This window comes from Rhinopithecus roxellana, chromosome 15 (assembly GCF_007565055.1).
Source record: "Rhinopithecus roxellana isolate Shanxi Qingling chromosome 15, ASM756505v1, whole genome shotgun sequence".
In the NCBI taxonomy this organism is placed as follows: domain Eukaryota; kingdom Metazoa; phylum Chordata; class Mammalia; order Primates; family Cercopithecidae; genus Rhinopithecus; species Rhinopithecus roxellana.
The window spans coordinates 33,783,050-33,797,382 of record NC_044563.1 but is presented as its reverse complement, the minus strand read 5'-3'; positions in this window follow the sequence as shown (position 1 = coordinate 33,797,382).

Genomic DNA, 14,333 nt, shown 5'->3' with positions numbered 1-14,333 from the left:
ATTATTTTATGGTTCTGGAGGCCAGAAGTCCAAAATCAGGTGTACAGATCTAAAGTCAAGGTATTGGCGGGATTGGTTCTTTCTGGAGGCTGTAGGGGAAAATCTGTTTTCTTGTCTTTTCCAGCTTCTATAGCTGCATTCTTTGCATTCTTTGAGCTCATTGACCTTTATCTTCAAAGCCCAAATTGTAGCATCTCAAATCTCTCTCTGCTGTTGTCATCATACCTTCTCTCTCAGAGTGTCTCCCTCTGTTCCCTCTTACAAGAACCTTATGAGAACATTATTGGCTCCACCTGCATGAACAATGTAGTTTTTCCATCTCAAGTCCTTAACCTATCACATCTACAAAGTCCCTATTTTCATATAAGGTAGTGTATTCACTGGTTCCATGGGTTAGGGCGTGGACATATTGGGGGACCATTATTGAGCCTACATAGCTTCATCTACATTTTGCCCCCTTTTCCAGTGTGAAACCCTGAAACAACAAATACGCGAGAGAAGGGGTTTAGGCCAAACATTAGAAACTTTTCCTGTCGGTCCATTCAGACCACTTCAGTGCAATAGTTATTTTTCCTGGAAGAAATAAATTTGCATCTAATTGAGCAAGCATTTCAAGCTATAGTTAAGTTTTTGAAAACTTTGGATGACTAGTACCATGCTAGGTTGTTGGATACGCTAAAAGTCGAAGGTGTGATTCTTTCATTTATAGACTAGTCGAGCAGATAAAGTACTTGGGGAAAAAAATCTGGAACCTAACTTTGGTATTATAAAGTGTAGTAAAAGCTAACAGCTTTTAGCAAGGGTATTCCGAGACTTGTGGGAAAGGTGTAGTCACTTCTTTCTCAAACGTTAGTATACATCAAAGTTACCTGGAGGGCATGATAAACACATGTTGCTGGACCCAGTTTTTGATTCAGTGGGTCTGGGATGGAGCCTAAGAATTTTCATTTCTAAGTTCTCAGGTAATGCTGCTTCTGGTCCAGAGCTCACATTTTGAGAACTATCATTTTAATATTTTCTGCATTTCCCATACAAACTATATACCATTGGGTGGGTAGGTTAGTAGATGGGGGGTAGTTTCTCTTTAAAACATTCTAATGAAAAAGGAAGGATGGAATTGCAACATCACTATTTTGCAACCTCTCACGGAGACAAGGATTGGTCAACAGCTGCTGACGATACACAAACATTCTTAAGTGCTTTCTGATGGAGGAATACACTGCTACCTATAAAGTTTTACCAAAAAGAATAAAACCTAAATCTGACCAAGCATCTACCAATTAACCAAAAATAGAAAGGATGGAAGATCATATTGAATGACACCGAAAGGATACAGTTGGCACAATTGTTCAGTAAGTTGCAAGCAGGGGAAATGAGTGGAGGGAGAACCAATACCATAAGAGGTACTTAGTATCAACCAATCAACATGTGACCCTGATATGGATCTGGAATCAAGGAATTAAAAATTTTTAACATGTATGAGAACTGAAAATTTGAACACTGGTTATGTAATGGTTTTAAGGAATACTACTCAACTTTTCAGATGTGATGGTGTTGCAGCTGTTTTAGAGTCCTGGAGACACCTACTAAAATATTTACAATGAAATGGTATGATGATTGGTATTTGCTTCAGAATAATACAGGGAGGGAGATACGAGAATATAAATGAAATAGGATTGGGTGTGAGTTGTTGATTTTTGAAACTGGGTGATATTTATGTGGTGGTTTATTATACTATATTTAACTTTTGTATATGTTTTTTCATAATAACACTGCCACCATCACCCCTGCCTGCCAAGTTATGCTGAATTTAAACAACACATGCTTATTGGAAAAAAAATATGCACAGTACAAAACTCAGGAGAAAAAAGACCACTCACAGTTCTCCTAGGCGACATACTTCTTTCTGTTTTCTTTACAACTTTACAATACTGTTTTCTTGCAGTATTGTAATGGCTATGATCGTGCCACAGTGTAATTCTGGTTCCTGTTTCCATCCTTCCTTTTCCCCCTACTTAACAAAAGCAATTTCCACACTAAAACAACAGCAATTATTTGTTGTCATTTCGTAGCTGTACATGTAAGGCATTTAAGATGACTTTTTAGTGTAATGTCTGGTTTCAAATCCCACTTTACCATTTGCTAGCTAGGTGTCTTGGAGTTGTACTTCTTAATATCTCTGAGTTTCAGTTTCTTCATCTGTGTAATTATAGAGTTGTTAATGAACATTAAGGTAAAGTATTAATACACAAAGCACTTTACATAATATAGATTTATAATATATAATTGTTTTATTTATTTTAATTAAAAATAATACATAAAGGTAATATAAAGACTAACTGCCTTTTCAACTTTCGAGCGTGTCCCTTGATGCAGTTGATGAAAATTCTATTAGGATTAATGGCTTCATAGTTTTCAGCCATGGAAACTTTTTTTTTTTTAAATAAAATCTTATCAAGAGTCCCAATGTAACAAAAACTGATATACTGGTTGAAGTCGAGGCAGGGATTGGTATCCCTTTCATACTAGGATCAAACATGGCAGATGCTGGTACTGTGTCCTTGATGATGATGCTACATAATTTAAATATCACAGTTATTTGAATTATATCTGAGTTTTTGCTAATTTTTAATTGAGAATGTCAATGAGTGGTATCTTACTGTATAGACATTTTCATTTCAGGGAGTGAATTTCCTGTTTAATTATCAGTTGAACATGTATTATGTGCTATGCATTAGTCACTATGCTAATTGCTACAAAGATGCAAAGATAAATCTTATTCCCAGGAGCTCATAATCTAAAAGAGACAACTGGGTAAATAAATTATTGCAGAAAGTATAATAAAGTACAGATATTTACAAATGTTTACACTAGGGAGGGACTTACTAACATGAAACCATTTTGTGTAAAGAGAAAAAATGTCCAAAGGTTCATGACTTCTAGAACATCACATTTGCCTGTTTTTTTGTTTTTTTTTCCCCTCTTATGGAATGGTTGGAGTTGCTCAGGGCTCTTTTTTTGCTTTCTAGGTACACTCATTAATATTACCTATAAGCCTAATGACTCCCAAACTTACAGTAACAGCCTAGCCCTCTCCCCCTAATTTCCAGACTTTTTATTCAGTGAAACTTGGTATCTCCATCTGGGTGTCTTACAAAGGCTCTCAAGTTTTTTAACACATCCAAAATGATGTGCTCCTTATCTGCACTCCCCAGTTCAAACAACTACCAAGCCAGCCACTCTGCTATCTTCCCATCTCTGATAATGGCAACTCAATTTTAGTTGTTCAGGCCAAAATCCTTGATGTTATTGTTGACTCTTTTTCTGCCACTTCATGGCTATTCTTTGAAAAGTTCTGCCAGCTCTAACAAAGATTTGACCCTTTTTTTTTGTCATCTCCATTCCTAACTGGTATCTCTGTTGTCTGCAGTCTGTTTCTCAACAAAGAAGTGGATCCTATTAAAAGATGTCATATCATGTTATCCCTGTATTCCAGTGTTCTCAACTGAGGGTTATTTTGCTCCCCTGGGGACATTTGACAATGTCTGGAGACATTTTTGATTATCACACTGGTGGGGTTGGGGAGGGGTTGCTACTAGCATCAAGTGAGTGGATGCCAGGGGTGCTGCTAAATATTCTACAATGCACAAAACAGCCCTGTGCAATAAAGAATTGGTTAACCAAAAATGTCAGTAGTCTCAGCCGAGGGTTGAGAAGCCCTGCTTAGTTCATTGGACTGGTATAACATAACACCTTAGATTGGGTAGCTTATGAACATTAGAAATGTATATCTCACGGTTGCAGAGGCTGGGAAGTCCAAGATCAAGGAATTGGCAGATTCTGTGTGTGATGAGGGCCCATTGCTCATAAACAGAATCTTCTTGCTGTGTCTTTACATGCTGGAAAGGGCAAGGCAGCTCTCTGGAGCCTCTTTTTTAAGGGCACTAATCCCATTCATCAGAGCAGATTTCTCATGACATAATCATCTCCAAAAGGCCTCACTTTCTAATACCATCACCTTGGTGATTAAAATACAACATATAAATTTTGGAGGGAACACAAACATTCAGACCATACCAGCTGCTCTACTCAAAACTCTAAAATTATTCTCCACCTGTTTTCTTTAATTCTGTAAATATTAAGAGGAAATAAAATGTATTTAAAAGTTTTTACCCTTTTTTCTTAAAATTCCTACCTATTTCCACTAGGGGGAGGGCTTCACTACTAAATAATACGGTATTTTCATTCGCCACGTTATAGGAGTCACTGTAATCAGAGCAAGCATTCTCATACTCTGTAACAGAATGTTTTATTATATATGGTAACCCATTTTCAGATGCAATTTATTTTTCACAATTCCAGTGTACATTTTTTTCAATTCGATAAAAGTGAGTTTTAAAATATAATTTTGTCTTTGAATGGATTATTTTTGAATTTGCAAATACTATTTTAAGGAGTTGCTTTAAAGATTTCCATACTGGATTTTTTGTGCACATTTCTTTCCCTCTAAATCCAGTCCTACTGATGCATTAGGTGCAACATTTATTTGGTCCCTCCTTCATCTATCTGTGAGGAAGTTCCTGCACCCAGCATACCCAGGTGTAACATAGTAGGTTAGGAAATCATCAATTCTAAATCAGAAGCCCACTATCTCCAAATAAGCCATTGTCTCCTAGAGAGACAAGACATGGGCACTGCATTATTGAACTTTTCATTGTCAATGCACCCCGGGAGGCCTGGACTTGTACAGTACACAACCTGTGCAGCCGTGAATCCAAGCCTGAGGCTTGGATTACCCCCGGGCTAGAAATGTTATTCTTTGAATCAAGCCATCATATGTATTAAATACCTCCTAAATGATCATTCTTTGTAGATGTTGTTCATTTTTGCACATTCTATATGACATGAATTTTTCTTCGAGAGGGTTATTAGGCCTCCCCTATTATTCATGGAACAGTGTCTACTGGGACATCAAGGGTTCGTAAAGGCTGGGCCATTCACCTTCTGTTGTGACCCCCTCTTTTTATTTTATCAATGCAGCTAGAAAAACTGTATAGTTTAGAAAATACCTGAAAAGTGATGAGTGAAACTGAAAACTGATGAGGTGGAATAACAGTGGGGAGGTAACCCGAGAAACCTGGAAAGTAGGTGAAAGTAACGTGGGGCATTGGGAAAAGTAGAGTTCATACAAAAACCAAACACCAGCCAGGCGTGGTGGCTCACACCTGTAATCCTAGCACTTTGGGAGGCTGAGGCAGGTGGATCACCTCAGGTCAGGAGTTTGAGACCAGCCTGAACAACATGGAGAAATTCCATCTCTACTAAAAATACAAAATCAGCTGGGCATGGTGGCACATGCCTGTAATCCTAGCTACTCGGGAGGCTGAGGCAGCAGAATCGCTTGAACCTAGGAGGTGGAGGTTGCAGTGAGCTGAGAACGCACCATTGCATTCCAGCCTGGGCAGCAAAAGTGAAACTCCCTCTCAAAAAAATAAAAATAAAAGTAAAAAAAACACCAAGCCAGCATAATTACTGCATCCAACTTTTGTTTATATCAAAATGACTTAATACAAATGTGACTTAGTCTGGGGTCATGGCATAAACATTCTATAGCTAGGTGCTTTTATAGTCAAACTAATAGTCAAAACTCATAACCAGTAAATATATATGTAATATGTGTTTGTGTGTATATATATGCAAAATGAAATCTGCATTCTTATTTTCAAATGGTCTTAAGTTCTTTTTGCAATAACATTTTATTAATTCAAACAGAAGGTTTAAAAATGGCTGCAGGAATTCAGAGACTTTTAGAAATCATTTCCAAGTGCCTCTCAAAAGGAATGAAATGTATTTATTATAGTGTTTTCCTCACATCACCTTCTGATTTCCTTCAGCATAGCAGCTCTGAGCAAACAGAAGCCGCAATGCAGGCCTCTGATGTCATCAGCTGCCTATTCCTATGGTTACTAAGATGGGCCCATAATTTCTGATCATCTATGTCAATGAAGTGGCTCATTTCCTAGACTATAAGTATGTGAGTAGTTATATAGAGTGGAGGGATAAAAAGGCATTTGTCAGTATTTAATTTTTCCTTTGGGTAAAGAAGTAGGAGGATTTTGTAATATGACTTATTTTTAAAACAAAATACACGTTTTCTGTTACCTTAATAGCTAGGCTCTCCATATACTTATCTCAAAGTACTAGAGTAAGAAAACCTTTAGGAGCATTTGAAAAGGAGCGAAAAACATTTTATTTGGAAATAGGGCTGTGAATTCATCTTGGGCATACAGATCACTTATCATAGGATATGAGATTAAAATTCGTGATTGAGACACCAAGGTACCAACAGATACCAAAGTGAGGTGGGCCACCCTCAGGAACTTGCAAAACGGCAGTGGCTGAAAACTCAGGACACAATTCTTATTTCCTCACCAGAATTGAGGGGTTAAAGAGGTTGAGAGTGGTACCTAGGAAAAGATTTGGAGAGAGATGAGATGTAAACCCTTCCTGTCTATCCAAGGAGGTAGGTTTGGGGTGTTTTCCCCATCAGAAGTGAAGATTTTCAATGAATTCACTTGAAGAACTTTAGTTCCCTGCCTCTAATGGGGGACAATATGGTCTGGTGTCCAACTGCCCCTGAAAAATCTAAAATGTGGCAGAGCTGGCCAGCTTTTCTGATGGTACCAACAAAGAAAATGCCACTGCATTGAGATCATCGTCCATCCTCAGAGATTATTGAGTCAAGAATATATGATTATTGTTTCCAGTTGGGAATATGATATATCTGGCTTGGAGTTATTCTAAATTTTGCTGCAGATGATGGCTTTGGGTGGGTGGGAGGTGAGAGTGAGGGAGTTCCAGCAGAAAGTCTTTATTGAACAGTTGAGATAAAACCTGAGCTTTTAGGGGAGCAGTGAGCCATAGGAAAATGTCCATGCTATGGAAAGTACAATAAAAAGTTCCCAGTGACTTGGAGGGAGATCTCAAAAGAACACATAAAAGCACCATTCCAGCTACCCATCCCATCAAAAGAAAAGGAATCAGCTCCAAACATTTACCATATTCAGAGAGTGAAGCTATATTATTATAACACCATTTAAGTAAAAACTCCCACTTGTCTTACTGCTCCAGTTTCCACCCGCTTTGGCACTGGCTGGGCCAGAAATACAAGCTGGAGGAAGAGGACAAATGCCAAGTGGAGGAACAGAATGACCAGGGTCTCTCTCCCCACCTACTGCAAATGGCTGGCATACAGCAGTCCTCAGTTAGGGAAGAGAAGACATCTTAGCTTTAAAACTTTAAAGCTTTAATTCATAGACAGATATGGTATGAATTACCAGTCCTCCCAAATTAGCCCCATGAATCATGCCTTCCAGTATTCACACCATGTGTAGTTCCCTGCTGCATTGATCTAGGATGGCCTTGTGTCTCACTTTAACCAGTATAAAGCAAAGGAAGTGACACTGTGTCAGTTCTGTGCCTAAGCCTTGAAAGGGTCTGGTGGTTTTCGATTTTGTGCTGTTGGGAGACCTTCATATATAAAGCCCAGCTGTGCTGCTAAAAAGACCACACGGAAAGACCACATGTAAAGACCACATGGAGTGGAAAAGTCTGAGGCTACATGGAGAGGGAAAGAAGACCAGCTGTTCTACTCAAGTTGAAGGTCAATTTTATTTCATCTGTATCCACACCAAACTTCCCACAATTATCTCCAAGGAAATCCTAATCATTATATCATTTTATTCATAAGTATTTTAATACATGTTTCTAAACAAAAATATTCTTTCTAAAAACATAATCTTAATTCATTATCTGATATAATTTCTTAATATTATCACTTATGTGTTCAAACATTCTTGAGAAACCATGTTTTAGTTTGTTAAATTAAGATCTATGTAATATCCACCAGACATTTATTATGTCGTTTAAATATCTTTCCATCTCTAATTTCTCCTTCCATTTCCCCTTCCACATCCCACATCTCAGGGATAAGAATCCTTTTTTCTTTTCTGACAGGGGTGCCTGTCTGTCACCCAGGCTAGAGTGCAGTGGTGTAATCATGGCTCACTGCAACCACAAACTCCTAGGCTAAAATGATCCTCCTGCCTCAGCTTCTGAGTAGCTAGAACTATAGGTGCACACCACCACACCTGGCTAATTAAAAAAAAAAAAAAAAAAAATCTGCAGAGATGGAATCTTGCTTTGTTGCTCAAACTGGTCTCAAACTCCTGGCCTCAAACAAGTAACACAAGCACAATCACCTAAAAATGCTGATGAAGAGAAATGAGCATTTGAACGGGAAAAAACAAAAACTACTCAAAGAACTAAACACATTTTGGGGGAAAAGGGACTTTCTATACCTAAAAAGAAGGACTTCTCCACCGAATATTTCAGTAAATGGAGAAAATAGTCATTGCTGAAGTATATATATATGCTAGATAGATCCAGGAGTCCAAACATGCAAAGTAATGATAATCTTAAAAGGAATTCTAAAAGAAAACATTAAAAAGGAGTAGAAGGAGTGGAGTCATTAATTATAGTAGAAAACATCCCAAAGCTGATGAAAGGCTTGTCTGCATATTAGATGGAATCAATGTTTCTAATAGGATTGATTTTTTTTAAAAAAGATATATCCTGTATTCTAAGGCTTATGATAAAATCTGATAAGTTTCCAGAAGGAAAAAATCGGTTTCCTGTAAAAGAAAAGGAATCAGACTTCTCGTCTGTAACACCAGAAGTGACAGTGAACTAATACCTCACAAACTGCTTAGAGAAAAAGACCTGCCACTTCAGAATCCTATACCAGCCAAGTATCATTCTCCTGACAAGATAACTTGAATTTTTGATATGGGTATAATCAGAGAATACATCACCCAAGTTGTCTATATGAAGAAAGTAATCTAGAAAGGACCCCAAGCAAGCGAACTAGAAAAGAAAACTTCTATGTAGAGATGTAGTGGACAGGACAAGTGGTGAACAACGAAGCTTGTAAGATATATTTATCTTTAAATCTAAATAGTGAGTATCAGACTAGGGTTTTTTAAGATCAGGAAGTGTTAAATATGGAGTCTTCCAAAAGGAGGGACATATCAAAAATTTTTAATGATCTCAGCCAAATCTGTTAGAGATAAGAGAGTGGACTAGATTATTCCATCCATGAAGTTTTGTGGCGGCGGGGAAGCAGCCCCCAACAAAACCATATTTTAAAGGTTTAAACTGACTGGGATGAAGAGAAAATACAAGACTAGAACCCCTGGGGTGGGATGGTAAGATTTCTTCAAACGAAATAAGAAAACATGAATGTGATCATGAGGGCAGGAAAGGACAGGCAGTCATTAATGAAATGAAAAGGGGCTAGAACATTGAAAACATTGGTGGAAAACTGGACTGGAAATTGTTTGATCAAACCAGCAAAAATCAGAAAGAGGAAACATGATTAAAAAATAATGATGGGAAGGGAGAAGTAGCAAGTAATGTAGAATGTCTGGAGAGAAATGGAAGACAAAAACAAAGACTGAAGATGGTGCTGTAAGAATCTAGCAAGAGGCCGGGTGCGGTGACTCACAGTTGTAATCCCAGCACTTTGGGAGGCCGAGGTGGGCAGATCATTCAAGACAGACTGGCTAACATATAGTGAAACCCTGTCTCTACTTCAAAAATGCAAAAATTAGCTGGGCGTGGTGACGGGCACCTGTAATCCCAGCTACTTGGGAAGCTGAGGCAGGAGAATAGCTTGAACCCGGGAGGCAGAGGTTGCAGTGAGCAAAGATGGCGCCACTGCACTCCAGCCTGGGCAACAGAAAAAGACTCTGTCTCTCAAAAAAAGAAAAAAAAAAAGGAATTTAGCAAGAATATAATCATATTTATACATATGTAAAAGTTAGCTGGGTGTGCATTTTTCAAAAGTACTGCTCAAGAGCTTTTTAGTTTAAAAAAAAACCTTCACCTTATGTAAATAAAAATAATTATACAATAATAATAAACTTTAGCATGGATATAAAAAGTAAAAGTATAATAATAACATGCATCCTGAATTGAAGAGAAAAGAGTAATTTCAGGAAGATCATTTCTTCTGATTACTAAAGTTTAATTAAAAGTAAAAAAATTGAGACCTGACGGGTGTGGTGGCTTATGCCTGTAATCCCAGTACTTTGGGAGGCTGAGGCAAGAGGATCGCTTGAGCCCAGGAGTTTGAGACCAGCCTGGGCAACATGGTAAAACCGTGTCTCTACAAAAAATAAAAAAAAAAAAAAAAAAAAAAAAAAAAATTAGCCAGGTGTGGTGGTGCACACTGTGGTCCCAGCAACTTGGGAGATTGACGTGGGAGGATCACTTGAACCCAAGTGGTTGAGGCTCCAGTGATCCAAGATCGCACAATTGCACTCCAACCTGGGTGGCAGAGCAAGACCCTGTCAAAAAAAAAATTAAACCAGTTTTTGACAAAAAAAACGAAAACAAAAACAAAAAACCTCCCCCCAACAACCGCCAGAACAAATAAACAAACAAATAAAAAACCAAACTCTGAAAACACTTTCTGGCATTTTTAAGTGGTGATTGCTGAAAAGAATTTAACCTTTCCTTAACTCAAGGACAAATACCTGAAACTTAGGATAGAGTTGCATACAGAGGCCACAAAGTGTGATAGCTAAGAACTGATACTTCAAGTTAGATCCTGGTTCAAACTCAGACTTGGCCACTGTCTGGCTGTATAACACTGGGTAAGTTACTCAAGCCCTCTGAGCTTCAGTTTCCTCATTGCTAAAATGGAGGTATATCACATGACTGATGTCAAGTTTAAATAAGGCATGCAAAATGCTGATCTCATGGCTTGGCACATGGCAAGTGTTCAGTAAATGGGCCATTATTATTTTCAATAAAAGCAAATGTATGGGGGCTCCCCTGGGAGATGCTGTTATGCCCTGAAGGCCCCCAGGCCACAGTGGAGCACCCTGGACCTCCTAGCAGGAGAAGCCACTTGGCGGAAGCTCAGAGGGAAGGGAACACATGGCCCATGTTTGAGAATGCCAAGGGTATCGGGAACATGGTGTTGAGGTTCCTAGGAGCCTTTTCCACCCCAGGCAGATGTCCTTGAAAGGCAACACTCTCCCTACACAGGAGGGTAAACTGAGGTGGGATGTGGACAGGGGGAGCCTTGGAAGGAGAGTCAGATCAGATGGGTTTCTGTTCCTCACCTCTATTATGGCCTTCATGTGCCAGGGGCCCTCTATAGGACTTGGCCTCAGTGGATGGACAAGAAGCTGCTGGCCATGCTGGCCACCCAACCTGTTTGCTTCTGATGTCCGACCACCAGCAATTCTACTCTCTCCATTTCCTGACTGAGGGTCCACAAAGAGTTCCATGGAGAGCCTCATATCAGGGTATCCAGTTGCAGCACTGGCAATGGAGCCTGGTCATGGAGAGTACAGTGGAGAATAAGTTTGGCAGCATCCTGCAGATGTACACTCTGGACATGCTGGATGAGGGCTACAGAGGGCAGGCAGAGGGGCAGCCTTCTAGTCCCCATCTGCCCCCACAGAGTGCTCTCCTCACTGACTGATTCTGCAGACTTGGTTGCTGCCCAATCAGACAGTGGTGCTGGGCAGTGGAGTCCCACTGCAAGGTGTACAGCAGCTTAGTACATGGAGGTGAACAGCAGCAAGGTGGACACTGCTGGCATAACCTACCTCACCATGCTCAAGGTGGGTGCCACTGCTGGCTAAGTGCAAGGGGTGGGTGGGCCAGGGGCGACACTTCACTGAAATCTACTAGCATCAGAGAAGTTCTGGAATAGCCTATGAAAGAGAGATTATGGTACCAGCCAGTAGACAAAATCCTCTACAGTGAACAATTCTGGGCATGAACTTGCTCCTGGTTCATAGCATCTCTACCATGAACTGCAGTCTAAAATTAGATGCAGTTTCTCCTAAAGTAAGTTTATGACACACATAAACTTCTCCTAAAGTTATGTGTGTCAGTCAATAAAAGTGGGAATCACCCCTGTGACTATTGTTCCTCATAATCCTGCTTCTCCCTCTGCAATTTTGTGCTCTCTGAATTCCCATACTGAGTAAAGAACTCCTTGGTGAGCTTATCATCAACCTCACATATTTAACAAACATGATTTTATCTTAAGACCCACTCTAAAATTATGCGACAAAGTCCACTTGAATTATAGTAGATGACAAATTAAAGAATTAGGACAGGCCATTATGGAAGTTGTAGAATTAGTTGTATTTGTATCTATGAGTTTTCTACTGGCCTATATTCATTACTTGTAAAATATAGCATGTTTCATTCTGTCAAGTTTAAACTGATACACTTGATAATAAAAGGTGTCCCAGCCAAGGCCCAGCTAGGTGACCACTGGTGCACCACAGACTTCTGTCCCATCATCTGCAGAGATGCTGGTTTCTTCACAACAATTCTTGGGTGGCGGATGGGCAGATGTGTACCTGGGACTGCATCACTGAACTTTTCAGGGATGTAGGATGTTCTAAGCCCCAACTTCCAGCTAGTCTAGCTAACACTATTTGAACTTCTTTGGTGTAGTTTGAAGATGTAAATAAACAGCTCTGAATGCTGGGGGAGGGGGCGGGGAAGACAAACAAATGTAGGACTAAATAGGAAAGGACACTGGAACTTGCTCCAGATATCAAAAGTTCCTTGATATCCACTTACTTTTAAATTATTTGCCTCTTTCAAATAAAGAGATGGAATATCTATGCAGTTGCATGACTTCGGAGCTGAGCTTCCACTAAATTAATCACTGAATCAAAGTTTGTTGTGATGGAGAGAAATAAATAAGAGATGTGGAGTCAGAAGACCTTGAAAATACCTTCTTTTTCATTTTGTTTCCTCTTTTAATGTGTCACAGTAATTCTGCTGTAAGTATCATCCCAGAACTGTGAGGATCCAGTAAGATTATGACAAATTGCCCTCAAACATTGTTATTGTTACAGACCATGTAGCAAATACTTCCTTGGCAGCTGAACTGACCAGAGCTCCTAGGGTACCTTAATCATGGCCCCAGTTTGAATTCTGCCATGCTCCTTGGAGCTGCGGAAGTTAACAAGTTGCACGCCCTTTCAGTGACCGTCCCTCTAGATCACAGGTACTCTGTAAGGAACAGAGATATCTAAGGGGCTTCCTTCATGTCATAGAATCCTGTTGGTGCTCTTCACATAGCAGATTCTCTTCTTAGTCCAGTCACTTCTATCCTCCTGCTGCTTCTACCCCAGAATCCGTGTCAAAGCCAGCTCCACTTTGAATCTCTACCACCCGCTCTGCTTGTGGATCTCCAGCATTTGCTGCTCTCTGGCTGTTCCTTTTTTGCTCTTTCATTTTTCTTCCTTTTCTTGTTCTTTCTTTCTAGTACTTCTTGTTTTGTTTTGTTATTTTTGCTTCCTTACAAGTGCTTTAAAATAATTTTTGCTACGCCAATAAGCAGCTTGAATTTCCTGGCCATGAGAGACCAATGAAAGTGATTTTTTGTATTTTTAATATCCCAACCAACCAGCCAGTAGACCCAACCTGATAAAGGTGACAAGATGATCATGAATATGATTGAAAAATCCAGATTTGGAGAAATCTACTATGCTCAAATTATTTTGTGATTATTTTGTTGAGACCATGGGCCCCTATGATACCCAGTAGAGGGGAAAGGATTTACTAGAAGGAAAGGAAGATTCCCACTGTTAACCACCTGCACGTATGTGGTGGACCAAGGTCAAGGAGAGGGAAGGGCTTTGTCACTTCTCTAGAGCTCTGAGTAAGTAGCCATGGGCTCTGAAGAGTGGGTAGGCCTGGAGAAGCCCAAGGAGTAGAGCTGTACCAGTAACAAGGACAAGGGTAAAGAGAAACCAAGGAAAACAAATAATCACTCTCTCATGGGACAGGCCTGAGCAGTGGTAACAGTAAGTTCAGAGGTTACAACCTCCAGAGCAGCAGGGAGAGCCTTTGGGTCTCAAGACTCCTGTATGTATTCCACTCAGCCCAACGCAACAAGATATAAGAAAACATCTCCAGAAAGACTAGATGTCTTGCTCATCTGATCAAGTGGAAGATTGGTTTTCATATCTTGCCAATTGGGAGATGTTTGAAATTCAAGCCGGTCAAACTCTTCATACCTGTTGTAGATTCTTTAGAAGCTTCAGACTAGAGGTTTTCATACTCTGCTCCACAGAAGCTGTAAGGGTCTGCAAGTATAATAAAAATTCATTTAAACATTTTTGACTACTTCAAAAACGAATGAGAAGTAAGAAACAGGCTGGGCACTGTGACTCACACCTGTAATCACAGCACTTTAGGAGGCCAAGACAGACGAATCACCCGAG